Below are 12543 nucleotides of genomic sequence, written 5' to 3' on the forward strand. Positions count from 1 at the left end.
CCCCTCCTCCCGGGGGCAGAAAAGAACTGCCCTTGCCGTGGTCACACACACCCTTCCCCCCCCCCCCCCCCGCAGCCCCTGCAGCCTGCTGCCGACTGCCCCGACCCCAGCAACCGGCCCCTACTATTGTATTATAGGAGTATTGGAGATCCCCTCCTCCCGGGGGCAGAAAAGAACTGCCCTTGCCGTGGTCACACACACCCTTCCCCCTGCAGCCCCTGCAGCCGCTGCTGAGTGCCAGGCAGGGGGGGAGCACGGAGCCTAGCGTTGTCAGCCTGGCTGGAAGAGTCACACTGCTCTGCCCCATTGCTCCAGAATGAGCAAATAGGGATGTAAAACCCCTGTCGCTTTCCCGTCTTCTCTCTCCCATGATTGAGTTCCTCTGTTCTCTGCCACAGCTTTTGCCCCATTCTCTTTGTAGAGAGGCAAAGTTTGTCTTGTAAATGGCTTGTCTAGTTTTTGTAAAGTCTATCCATGAGGAAGTTTGTGTGGAAGGAACTTTGCCTCTCTACAAAGGAAAAAGGACACTAAACTATCTAAACTGCTACATGCCACAAGGAGCCACAACAGTAGTTCCCTTAACCCACCCAGCAATATTGTTAATCTTTCCAGCTATACTCTTAGCCCAGCAGAAGAGTCTGTCCTATCTCGGGGCCTCTCCTTTTGTCCCTCCAGACCCACAAACATGATACAGTTCTGCGGTGACCTAGAATCCTACTTTCGACGTCTCCGACTCAAAGAATATTTCCAACATACCTCTGAATAGCATACTAACCCACAGAATCCCCCCTACCAGCACTACAAAAAAAAGGATTCTGCGTGGACTCCTCCGGACGGTCGAAACAACAGACTGGATTTCTACATAGATTGCTTCCGTCAACGTGCAAAGGCTGAAATTGTGGAAAAGCAACATCACTTGCCCCATAACCTCAGCCATGCTGAACACAACGCCATCTACAGCCTCAGAAACAACCCTGACATCATTATCAAAAAGGCTGACAAAGGAGATGCTGTCGTCATCATGAATAAATTGGAATATGACCAAGAGGCTGCTAGACAGCTCTCTAACACCACATTCTACAGGCCATTATCCTCTGATCCCACTGAGGATTACCTAAAGAAACTACACCATCTGCTAAAAAAAACTCCCTGACAAAGCACAGGAACAAATCTGTACAGATACATGCCTAGAACACCGACCAGGGGTATTCTATTTGCTACCCAAGATCCATAAACCTGGAAATCCTGGACGCCCCATCATCTCAGGCATTGGCACCCTAACATCAGGCTTGTCTGGTTATGTGGACTCTCTCCTCAGACCCTACACTACCAGCACTCCTAGCTATCTTCGAGACACCACTGACTTCCTGAGGAAACTACAATCCATCGGTGATCTTCCAGAAAACACCATCCTGGCCACTATGGACGTAGAAGCCCTCTACACCAATATTCCACCCAAAGATGGACTACAAGCTATCAGGAACAGTATCCCCGATAATGTCACAGCTAACCTGGTGGCTGAACTCTGTGACTTTGTCCTCACCCACAACTATTTCACATTTGGGGACAATATATACCTTCAAGTCAGCGGCACTGCTATGGGTACCCGCATGGCCCCACAATATGCCAACATTTTTATGGCTGACTTAGAACAACGCTTCCTTAGCTCTCGTCCCCTAACGCCCCTACTCTACTTGCGCTACATTGATGACATCTTCATCATCTGGACCCATGGAAAAGAAGCCCTTGAGGAATTTCACCATGATTTCAATAATTTCCATCCCACCATCAACCTCAGCCTAGATCAATCCACACAAGAGGTCCATTTCCTGGACACTACTGTGCTAATAAGCGATGGTCACATAAATACCACCCTATACTGGAAACCTACTGACCGCTACACTTACCTACATGCCTCCAGCTTCCATCCAGGACACACCACACGGTCCATTGTCTACAGCCAAGCTCTAAGATATAACCGCATTTGCTCTAATCCCTCGGATAGAGACAAGCACCTACAAGATCTCTATCAAGCATTCTTAAAACTACAATACCCACCTGCTGAAGTGAAAAAACAGATTGACAGAGCCAGACGAGTACCCAGAAGTCACCTCCTACAAGACAGGGCCAACAAAGAAAATAACAGAACACCACTAGCTGTCACCTTCAGCCCCCAACTAAAACCTCTCCAGCGCATCATCAGAGATCTACAACCTATCCTGAAAGATGATCCTTTACTCTCACAGATCTTGGGAGACCGACCTGTCCTCGCTTACAGACAACCCCCCAACCTAAAGCAAATACTCACCAGCAACCACACATCACTGAACAAAAACACTGACCCAGGAACCTATCCTTGTAACAAAGCCCGATGCCAACTCTGTCCACATCTATTCAAGTGACATCATCATAGGACCTAATCACATCAGCCATAGCATCAGGGGCTCGTTCACCTGCACATCTACCAATGTGATATATGCCATCATGTGCCAGCAATGCCCCTCTGCCATGTACATTGGCCAAACCGGACAGTCTCTCAGCAAAAGAATTAATGGACACAAATCTGACATCAGGAATCATAATACTCAAAAACCAGTGGGAGAACACTTTAACCTGTCTGGTCATTCTATGACAGACCTGCGGGTGGCTATCTTAAAACAGAAAAACTTCAAAACCAGACTCCAACGAGAGACTGCTGAGCTGGAATTGATATGCAAACTAGACACAATCAACTCAGGATTAAATAAGGACTGGGAATGGCTGAGCCATTACAAACATTGAATCTATCTCCCCTTGTAAGTATTCTCACACTTGCTTCTTATCAAACTGTCTGTACTGAGCTATCTTGATTATCACTTCAAACGTTTTTTTTCCTCTTACTTAATTGGCCTCTCAGAGTTGGTAAGACAACTCCCACCTGTTCATGCTCTCTGTATGTGTGTATATATATCTCCTCAATATATGTTTCACTCTATATATGCATCCGAAGAAGTGGGTTGTAGCCCACGAAAGCTTATGCTCTAATAAATGTGTTAGTCTCTAAGGTGCCACAAGTACTCCTGTTCTTTTTGAGCTCAAACTTCATCACACATCAGAGAGTCCACACGGGAGAGCGACCCTTCACATGCTCTGAGTGCGGGAAGAGCTTCAGTAGTAGCTCAGACCTGAGCTCACATCAGAAAGTTCACATGGGAGAGCGACCCTACACATGCCCTGAGTGCAGGAAAAGCTTCAAACACAGGTCAAACCTGATGGCACATTGGAGAGTCCACACTGGGGAGACACCCTACACCTGCTCTGAGTGTGGGAAAAGATTTAGTGACACCTCAACCCTCATCACACATCAGAGAATCCACATGGGAGAGAGACCCTACATGTTCTCTGAATGTGGGAAAAGCTCAGCTTTCAGCAAACATAAGAGAATCCACACCAGTGAGTAATGCCATAAATATCTTGACTAGGGCTGGCTAAAGATTTTTTGTAAAACACATTAGCTAATTCCCACACAGTTTGCACCATTTTCTTCAGTGTGGTGTCTCAGCTCCACGTGCGTTGCCTGCCTCTGTCTTTTGCCCCTCACCCTTCTTTGGGGTGATTCCCATCCTCCTTTATCAACTTCTTTGTCTGATATCACCTGGGAGTGTGTCCCCCTCCTGCCAGAAATATCCATCAGTACCATGTGCAGGAGATAGTGTTCACCTTGATTACCTACACTGAGGTAAAAACTACCTGTGCCGTGTCTCCACTGGGAGGTACATGGAAGTAGCGGCTCAGCTTAGTGAACTTTTGCAGTGCAGACGTAACCCGGGTACAGTGCAGATATAATCCGGGTACAGTGGCTGGGGTTAGCTTTCCCCTTGACCTGAGCTCACCTCCATCATTCTTCCCAGTCTAGACAAACCCCGAGCATCACGTTGATACCATTCCCCCATTACAAAGTGATTGTTAGTCACCGTGTTCCCCCTTGGGGCCAGATTGTCTCAATCCCAGTTGTTCTCACCTTGCTCAGGGTTATGCTGGACAGAAGTATTTTTCTACCATTTTCCTCAATTAAAATAGATTGAAATAGAACAAAGAGCAGGAGCGGGATAGGGAAAATGTGTCATTTCAGCCTCTGTGACACCTGAAGGAGATGGGGTGAATCAAAGGGATTCCCTCCTTCCCCATCCCTGTCACAATCCCCCCTCGCCCCAGCAGCACTAGCTTCTGTGTAAGCCACAATAGCGTTTATCCTCCCCACGTTCTACCCCTGCACCTCTCGAAGTGTCACGTGATGCCGTGTTCTGAGCGCTCTCTGTGCTTAGGTGTCACACGTTGAACCTAAATCCGACTCACTGGGGCTAGATGTGAAAGTGTCACCGACCTGGAGGGGGGATTTGAATGGATCCCAAACACAGAGTTGTCATTCTGTGCTTTCATCTCTGCTTCCATCTCTTGGCAAAGCTACTTCTGGGCTTTTTCCTGCTGAGCTGGGATTGGTGCAGATGGGAAGGTTGGCTGCTTTTCCCCCGCGTGATGGAGCTAAATCTTTTGTAAATAACGTGCCTCAATCATGAGGTGGCACAGAGTGAAGCGAGTCTGAATGGGTCAGAGGAGAACACAAAGGGAGAAGCTGTTTTCATTTTGAGTTATCAGATATAAGCTGCTCTGGAATTTCATTTGATATGAAGCTGAAAGTGCCTTCCACCCCTCTGTGTTGTGGGGTTTTCTCTTTCCTGAAAGCGGTTTGGTCTCACAATTGGATATTACCTTTGTCTGACAGAATGTACCTCAGATTTATTGGGGACTTGGAGACAAGTGACCATTTGCTCAAACGATAATATCTTATTTTATTTGTGTCTTTTCCCCACCCCTCTATGGTGACATGGAGGAAGTTCAAGTGCAGTTCAGCCAGCGGGAAACAATACTCCAAGCTGTCCAGCATGCTCCCACGGAAACAAAACCATTTAAAAAGTTTTACTCGGAAATGGTGAACAATGGTATGCCACAAATTGTGCAGCTAACAGAAGTAACTGCACACGATCACACTTGTGGGTGCATTATAAATTAAAAACAAGAGATGTCCAATAACTAGGTGTGACCAGGGTTCCGGGCGGCACACTGAGATTGCTCAATTAGGGCAAACTGCAAAGAATGGTATCAGAGGGGTAGCTGTGTTAGTCTGGATCTGTAAGAAGCAACAGAGCGTCCTGGGGCACCTTTAAGACTAACAGATGTATTGGAGCATAAGCTTTCGTGGGTGAATGCCCACGTCGTTGGATGCATTCACCCACAAAAGCTTATGCTCCAATACATCTGTTAGGCTTAAAGGTGCCCCAGGATTCTCTGTTGCTTCTTGCAAAGAATGGGGCAGTCAAAACTGGTGGTTATTCCAATAGTTAGATTCACCAAGCCAGCAACAAAACAGCTTCCACAATACCTTACTGCTTACACAGAAGCCAAAACTCAGTTCCCTCCAAGCAACCCAGCCTGGGGCTCCCTCTCAGACAGCCGAGTCAAATATGAGGAGGATTATTGAAAATCTTGTTCGTCATATAAAATGTTCTACCAGCCCCAAAAGATCGGACACATTACCCACCAGGTTAATGAATCTTTCAGATCTTACCCAAATACACGCTTACCGCCAATTCTTTTTAACGAAACTAACGTTTATTAAAACAGAAAAGGGAGAGAGTTATTGGTTAAAAGATCATTATACATACAGGTACTAACATAGTTCTTCGATCAGTTTCATAGTAGAGATGGTGAGCTTTAGTGTTGCAAGGAGTCCTTTTAGAATTAGTCCATAGGTTCAGTCCAATATGCAAATACTCAATGTCAGGGTGGTCCAGATGGGACTGGAGATCTCAGTCTTACAAATCGAACTGCCCCTGATTGAAGCTTAAGCAGATCTGAGATGAAAGGATCAGGGCCCAAGAGTTTTTAATAGAGATTTTTTACAGCCTCTTGACAGCACCCGTCCTTGGGTGAATAGACTTTTGAAGTAACCTTTATTTCCTAAGCATCACCGGTAATTAGTGACATGGATTAACATAAGACAGTTGCCCATCTCCCACCGTTTGCGGGTGATTTGCTATATACTTCAAAGAGAAATTGAGACAGTGATATTGCTATATTTACATGTTCATATCTTCTTTGGATCGCTGCATTAACAGAATCCAGGATAGACAGGAACTGTTTGATTAAATATTGTTAGAATAGATGTAAACACACAAAAGCACAAACATTATCTATCAATATGTCTCTAAAAGTTGAATCTGGGTCAATTAGCCTGCAAGTTGCTTAACCCTTTCTAGCCCTGTGTCTCACTAGGCTTAATCAATGTAGTAATCAATGGTTATGAATCAAAGACGAATACAGCTGAATACAGCAAGGAAGGGTCCCGACATGACCGGTGGCTCTGGAAGACAGGCTTGTGGAGCTCTGTAGCGGGGAGGTTACCCCGCTCCTGCCCTGAAGGGCTTAAAACAGCCCTGGGGGAAGGAAAAGCTACTAGGCTGATTGGGGAAGCTGCTACAGCTGGGCCACGCCCCAATCAGGCCCCAGCTGGCCTGTATAAAAAGGCTGGGAGCCAGCAGCCCAGGGCAGTTTCTCTCTGCGTTCAGAGAGAGAAGGGCCTGGCTGCCGGGAGTGAGAGACAGGGTACCTGAGTGGAGCAGGGCTGGGGAGCTCCAGCCTGGAAAGCCCCAGGCTGCGGCCTAGGGGAAGGCCAAGGGGTACTGGGGGTTGCAGAGGGCAGCCAAGGCAGCAGGTCCAAACCCAACCTTGCCGATGATGAGTGGCCTATACTGCAGTCTGCCCCAGGGAGCGGGGGCTAGTTGGAGACTGGCAGTGGCCTTATCCTGAGGTGAGGTGGGAATAGTGGGTGGGGGTTCCCTGGGGAGGGGAGACCCTAAGACTGAGGGGTTACTGCTGGGGGCAGCACCCCAGGTAAAAGAGCACTGGGGTCCAGGGAGGGACAGGCGGATCACCGACCTGCAGAGGGCGCTCCGGAGCTGGAACAAGCTAATTCCCAGAAGTCACCAGCAGGAGGCGCTGCAGGGGTAAGTCTGCTCCTCTACAAGCTCACGCTGTCTTAAAGATTCTGTGCTTATCCCGCCTGTATTTGTACCAAACTGGGGGAGTTTCACAATTTTCCCCAGATCACTTGATTTAATAGATCTTTGTTCTCCGTTTTCTGTGACATGTTTTTTACCGACCGTAATTGCTACACCTTCCTTGGAGGGGATACGCTGTAAGTTTCAACATGGCATATATTTTATGATTTGAGAGTTATACAGTCTCCACACATTAAACAAAAGCAGAGAGGCATGGACACAAGACAAGAATTTAGTTTTGAACATTCCAGGCCTAATATCTGTTTTTCTGCTAGCCCTGAAATGACAATACTCCAGCTCTCTCTTTCTGTAACCGAAATAAAAAAGCATTTTAGAAGATCTTAACATGAGGACAAATCAAGAAACATGTGTGATGTTCTAGACAGTATAATGTTAATATTGCCAATATTGGCTAACACTGTAGAAGTTAACAGACTTTCTCTCCCCTAACTTCATCTCTAGTGTAGTAGCCAGGGATAGCACAACACCTAGAAGCTGTTGTATTTGCGTGTATGTTACAAGCTTCTTGTATCTTAATTTTTGCTAAGCTTGTATTCTCCAGCACAGATACAAAGGAGAAGTTCGTACAAAGGTCACAGCATCTACCTACCATAGAGTTTCAGAGAATGCAACATGAATATAAAGGACTTCAAATCTAATCTACTTTACATATGCACTATTGACTACTTTCTTATTTTGATTATATAACACTGCTTTTCCACCTATGTTTGCTACTATAATCAATTACATTTGATCAGTTAGGACACTTTTAACCTTTTGTTTATAAAAACTGATTTCCCAGTATAGCTTATCCAGACAAACTGGTACTTTGTAATTAAACAATTACATCCTTGAATAATCGTTCTGATTGTGAGAGCTTCGGTAAGCCAATTACATTCCAGAATAATAGTTCCGTGTTAGAACTCAGGTTTCAGTCAAATTCTGTTCTCACAGGGTAGCTGTCATTGCACCAGCACTGCCGGGATTTCCCAGCCTGTGTTTAGTTTAGCTAAGGCCTACACTGACTCCGTCTGCACAACAGTCGGATCGCAAAGCACTCTGGTCCCGTTCTGCCAGCTAGTGTTGTGAAGCATTGTGGGTTTTACTGCAGTTTGGTCATCACGCTGTTGTTCACTTGGCAATATAGTTTCAGATGATCTGGGAAGTGTATTCCCCAGTCAGTGACTTGGAACTTGGCAAAAGGCCCATGGATTTGGATCCCAAAGCAATGGTGGTCCAGGCCCTACAGGAGGTTACCGTTGAAGACATGTCCTTCCAAATCAGGGGCGCACTGTCGCTTGTGGAAGTTGAGGGGGAAAGTGCAGACCTCTTAGTCTGCCAGGAAGAGCAAGAGTCAGGCTAACTCTTCCAGTTAATAACGCGAGACTTTAATGCAGGGCCTGGGCGAGTGGGAAGAACTGAGAGGTTATTTTGACCTTGTTAGATAAGAACGGAACACAGACTGGAGCAGAAAATTGCTGAGGAAAGTAAGATATCAGGAAGGAATATGTATAAACAAAATGCAGCTGTTGCTCATTACTGTCTGTAACAAAAGGTATTGGGGTGTGTGAGGGGTCCCCTGGGTGCCACCTGGAACTGGCGTACCAGTGAGTCCCCCTGACGCACCAGCCCAGGCTCCCTTTACACTGTACTGCTGTGACAAGCTCCTAACCCCGCCCGCACAGACAGGTAGAGACACACCCAGCTGCAGCTACACACACATGCTGAGATCCGCTCTGCGGGGGAAGGCTCAGCTAAGAAGCTGCCCAGTTACTCAAGTGCACCCCTCCCCCCCCCCGAGGGTAAACCCAAAGTTATACCGTCGTGCACTGCACAGGGAACTGTACAGTGCAAGCTCGTGAAATCTGCCCCCTCCCTCAACGTGGAGAGGAATATATACAGCTTTCTGCCCCAGGTAATGACTCCCCCACACACTGGTTTTAGACAAAACCACAATGAGTTTATTAACCACAAAAGGTAGATTTTAGTGATAATAAGGGATAGCAAATGGATCAAATAAAAACACAATCTAAGCTTAATATACTAAAGAAATTGGATGAGTAGCAAATTCTCCCCCTAACAGTTGATCAGCCTGGGTTCTGCCCTTCCCCCCAGTTCAGTCCTCGCTTCTCAGGTGTTTCCAGCAATCTTCTTGGGCAGGAAGTCACTGAAGATCCATGATGACAGTCACTCCCCTGCCTTAAATAGCTTTTTGCATAGGGGGGGAACCCTTTGACTCCAACTTTAGTTCCCACACCTTTCAGTGGAAAAACATTAGTATTCCAACATGGAGTCCAGTAGCAGGTGACTCGGTCACATGTTCCTGTAGGCAGAGCCATCCCTAGCTATTCTGGGGCCCTATGCAGCCCACCCTGTGGGTGGGGGGCCCCAGGCCTCTGCGTGGGGGGGCACAGCTGGCTTGGGGGGACAGGAGGGAACCACCCCCCCCAGCACTCACCAGCAGCATGGCTGGAACCGGGTCGCTGCACTTCCCGCCGCTGGTGAGTGCAGGCCCTCAGGGGCAGGAAGAGGCGGGGCAGGGGCTTTGAGGAAGGGGTGGAGTGGGGGCAGGAAGCGGTGGGGCTGGGGCAGAGAAGAGGCGGGGGCCCTGGGGAAGAGGGGGGCAGGGGCTGGAGTAGCACACAGCTGCGCAGGGCACCAGGAAATCTGCTGGTGCCCTACACAGCTGCGTACTTTGCGTATGGGTAAGGATGGCCCTGCCGGTAGGGCTATAGCAGCCATGTAGCGTCCTCAGGAAGGTTCCCTGTTGGGAGATTAGCATCTTCTAAGACCTATTGTTCTCCCTAATGGCCCTTCCCAGCCAGGCATCTAGTCTGAGTGCATTCTACCTACTGGGCGTTCCCAGGTTTAAACACACTTGTAATCTATGTATAGACGATTTGCCTAACTTCAGATACCAAAATGATACATGCATGAAATTGGATAATCATATTCAGTAAATCATAACCTTTTCACTGATGCCTTATATGACCCATCTTGCCTAAAATACATCATAGTTATGCCATAATCTTATCACAATAATATTTACGATGATGAATACGGGGCATAATGCCCCAGGATGTACTGGCTTCACACCCCCAAACTTTTCTCTATTGAATGAAATCTAAGAATCTCTTGTATTAGGATTCTAGCAGCCGGGGCTTTAACGAATACACCACGAATAAAATCATGAGCGTTTGCAACACTGGAGGATCAGAGACAGTAGCTGAGTACCTTAAATATATACTGGGAATGATCTCGTTTTGTAGTACCCATAACGTAGCTCAATGTGAAATCCATTTCAGACTCTACGGTGGGACACACCATGTGGACAGTATCCTGTGCTTTGAGGCTCTAGTTAAATAAGGATCCGAGCAGGGTGATTACACAGCACCACCTCAGGGGGACAGCTCCTCACCCAACAGGCCGTGTCAGTGCCCGGGGGCAGCTGGGTCTAACAGGGAAGAAAGCACCTCCACCAGCTAACTGCTTAAGCGGGGTTGGGCACTCCCAGCACAGCCAGCTGCCCAGGACAGGCGTAAAGCTCCCCCTTAGATCACTATGGCTCTGTCTACACTGGAACTTTGTCAGAAAAACGTTTGTCGTTCGGGGTGTTAAAAAAAGCCACACCTAAATGACAAGAGTTTTACCGAGGAAAAGCGCGGGTGTGAACAGCACGACATTGGCAGAAGAGCTCTCCGGCCGACAACCCTAACGCCACTCGTTGGGGGTGGAAGTTTTCTGTCGGCAGGAGAGGGCTCTCTTGCTGACAAACAGCAGCTACAGCACAGTGTAGACAAAGCCCCATTCAGCAGATCAGAGAGACCCCAAGCTGAGTCAAGTGGAGTTGGAAGCATTCTGCCCTCCTGGGGGTCACTGGCCGAGGGGGTTTGCTGTAATCTGACCCTCCACTGCAGCCTCCCCGACCCCTACAGCAACGCCAGGCCAGGCAGATGCGGCAGGTTAAGAGGCCAAGGAAGGCTAAGCCTCCTGCCTGTGGGGGCCCCACCACTACTCCGCCTCTTCCCCAAGACCCCACTGCCTGCAGCTGCCTGGTCAGTCCCTGCGTGCACCCACCTACCTACCCACCCACCTGCTGCCCGCCGAGACCCTCCCCACCTGCCGTGTCTCTCCTCACCCCCTCTCCCCAGTGGGGCTCAGCTCCGGCTAGCGGCCTGGAGCTCGGGCTGGCCAATAGCTGGGGTGGCTCAGGCCAGCGGGTGGTTCGGGCCGGCGCTCGGGCCAGTGCTGGGGGTTCGGGCAGGCGCTCGGGCCAGTGCTGGGGGTTCGGGCAGGCGCTCGGGCCAGTGCTGGGCCAACGCCGGGATTGGGGGGTTTCGCCAGGGCTCCTGCGGCCGCGGTGGCTCCGGCAGGCCGGGGGGGGAAGGGGCGGCCTAGGAGAGGGGCCTTGGGCAGCAGGTCAGGGGTCAGGGGTCAGGGTCCCCGAGGCGGGTTTCACCCTCTCCTAACCCGCCTCCAGCTGCTTGACCCCTCGGCCCAGTCAATTTCCACCCCCCGTTCAGACCCTCCCCCCCCCTTGCCCCCTTTAACCCCAGACCCGTAGGGCTAGTACGGGCAGGGGAAGGGCAGGGGCTTCAGCAGCGCTTACTGCGCATGCTCAGTGCACCCCACGTGGCACAGCCCCAGGCCGCAACACTAAAACTAACCCGAGAGCCCTGCACGGAGGCCCGGGACACGTGACTCTCGCCAGCAAATCAGCGCAGGCGCCACCGTCTCCTGCAACCTCCGCCCCACCCGCTCGGGGCAGAGTCTGAGCCGGCCAGGCCCCCGAAGTTAAGTTGCCTGGTGAAGCGCTAATTGTGTTCGACTAAACCCAGTGACCGGAAGTTATTTGCCCGAGTGGTCACTCTAGTAGTGTCTGACCGGATACAGTACCAGTGCCCTGGTACGCGGTTTAGTGTCCCCCCGGGAACAGTGACCGGAACTTATTTAACATGGTGCGGTCTTCAATACTGTCCCCCGGGAACAGTGACCGGAACTCATTTAGCTTGGTGTGCTGTTTAATACGTTCCCCCCGGGAACAGTGACCGGAACTCATTTAACCTGGTGTGCTGTTTACTACTGTCCCTCCGGGAACAGTGACCGGAACTCAATTAGCTTGGTGTGCTGTTTAATACTTTCCCCCCGGGAACAGTGACCGGAACTCATTTAACCTGGTGTGCTGTTTAATACTGTCCCCCCGGGAACAGTAACCGGAAGTTATTCCCCCATAATCTCATTACGCAGGTGCCATCAAGACCCGTGGAGTGCGCGGACTGGCCATTGTCCCGGTTTCACGGCCCGGGGCACCCGGCGCACTCAGTGGGGAGGGCTGGGGGGGATGCGCTGAGGACTAGAGCGGGCGAACTCCATCTCCCATGGAAGCCACCGAGAGGTCACGTGTCCCTGCGGCGACAGTCTCGCTCTGAGAGCGGGAAATCCTGGT

The 12543-nt window shown here is 49.5% G+C and overlaps 1 protein-coding gene across 2 annotated transcripts in view; it reads right to left on the reverse strand.

Annotated features, from left to right (window-relative positions):
• LOC101942995 (zinc finger protein 436-like) overlaps window positions 1–12543 on the reverse strand; it is a 194096-nt gene that overhangs the window by 133416 nt on the left and 48137 nt on the right. The gene's annotated exons all lie outside the window — the stretch shown is intronic.

This window comes from Chrysemys picta, chromosome 11, assembly GCF_011386835.1.
Source record: "Chrysemys picta bellii isolate R12L10 chromosome 11, ASM1138683v2, whole genome shotgun sequence".
Classification (NCBI taxonomy): domain Eukaryota; kingdom Metazoa; phylum Chordata; order Testudines; family Emydidae; genus Chrysemys; species Chrysemys picta.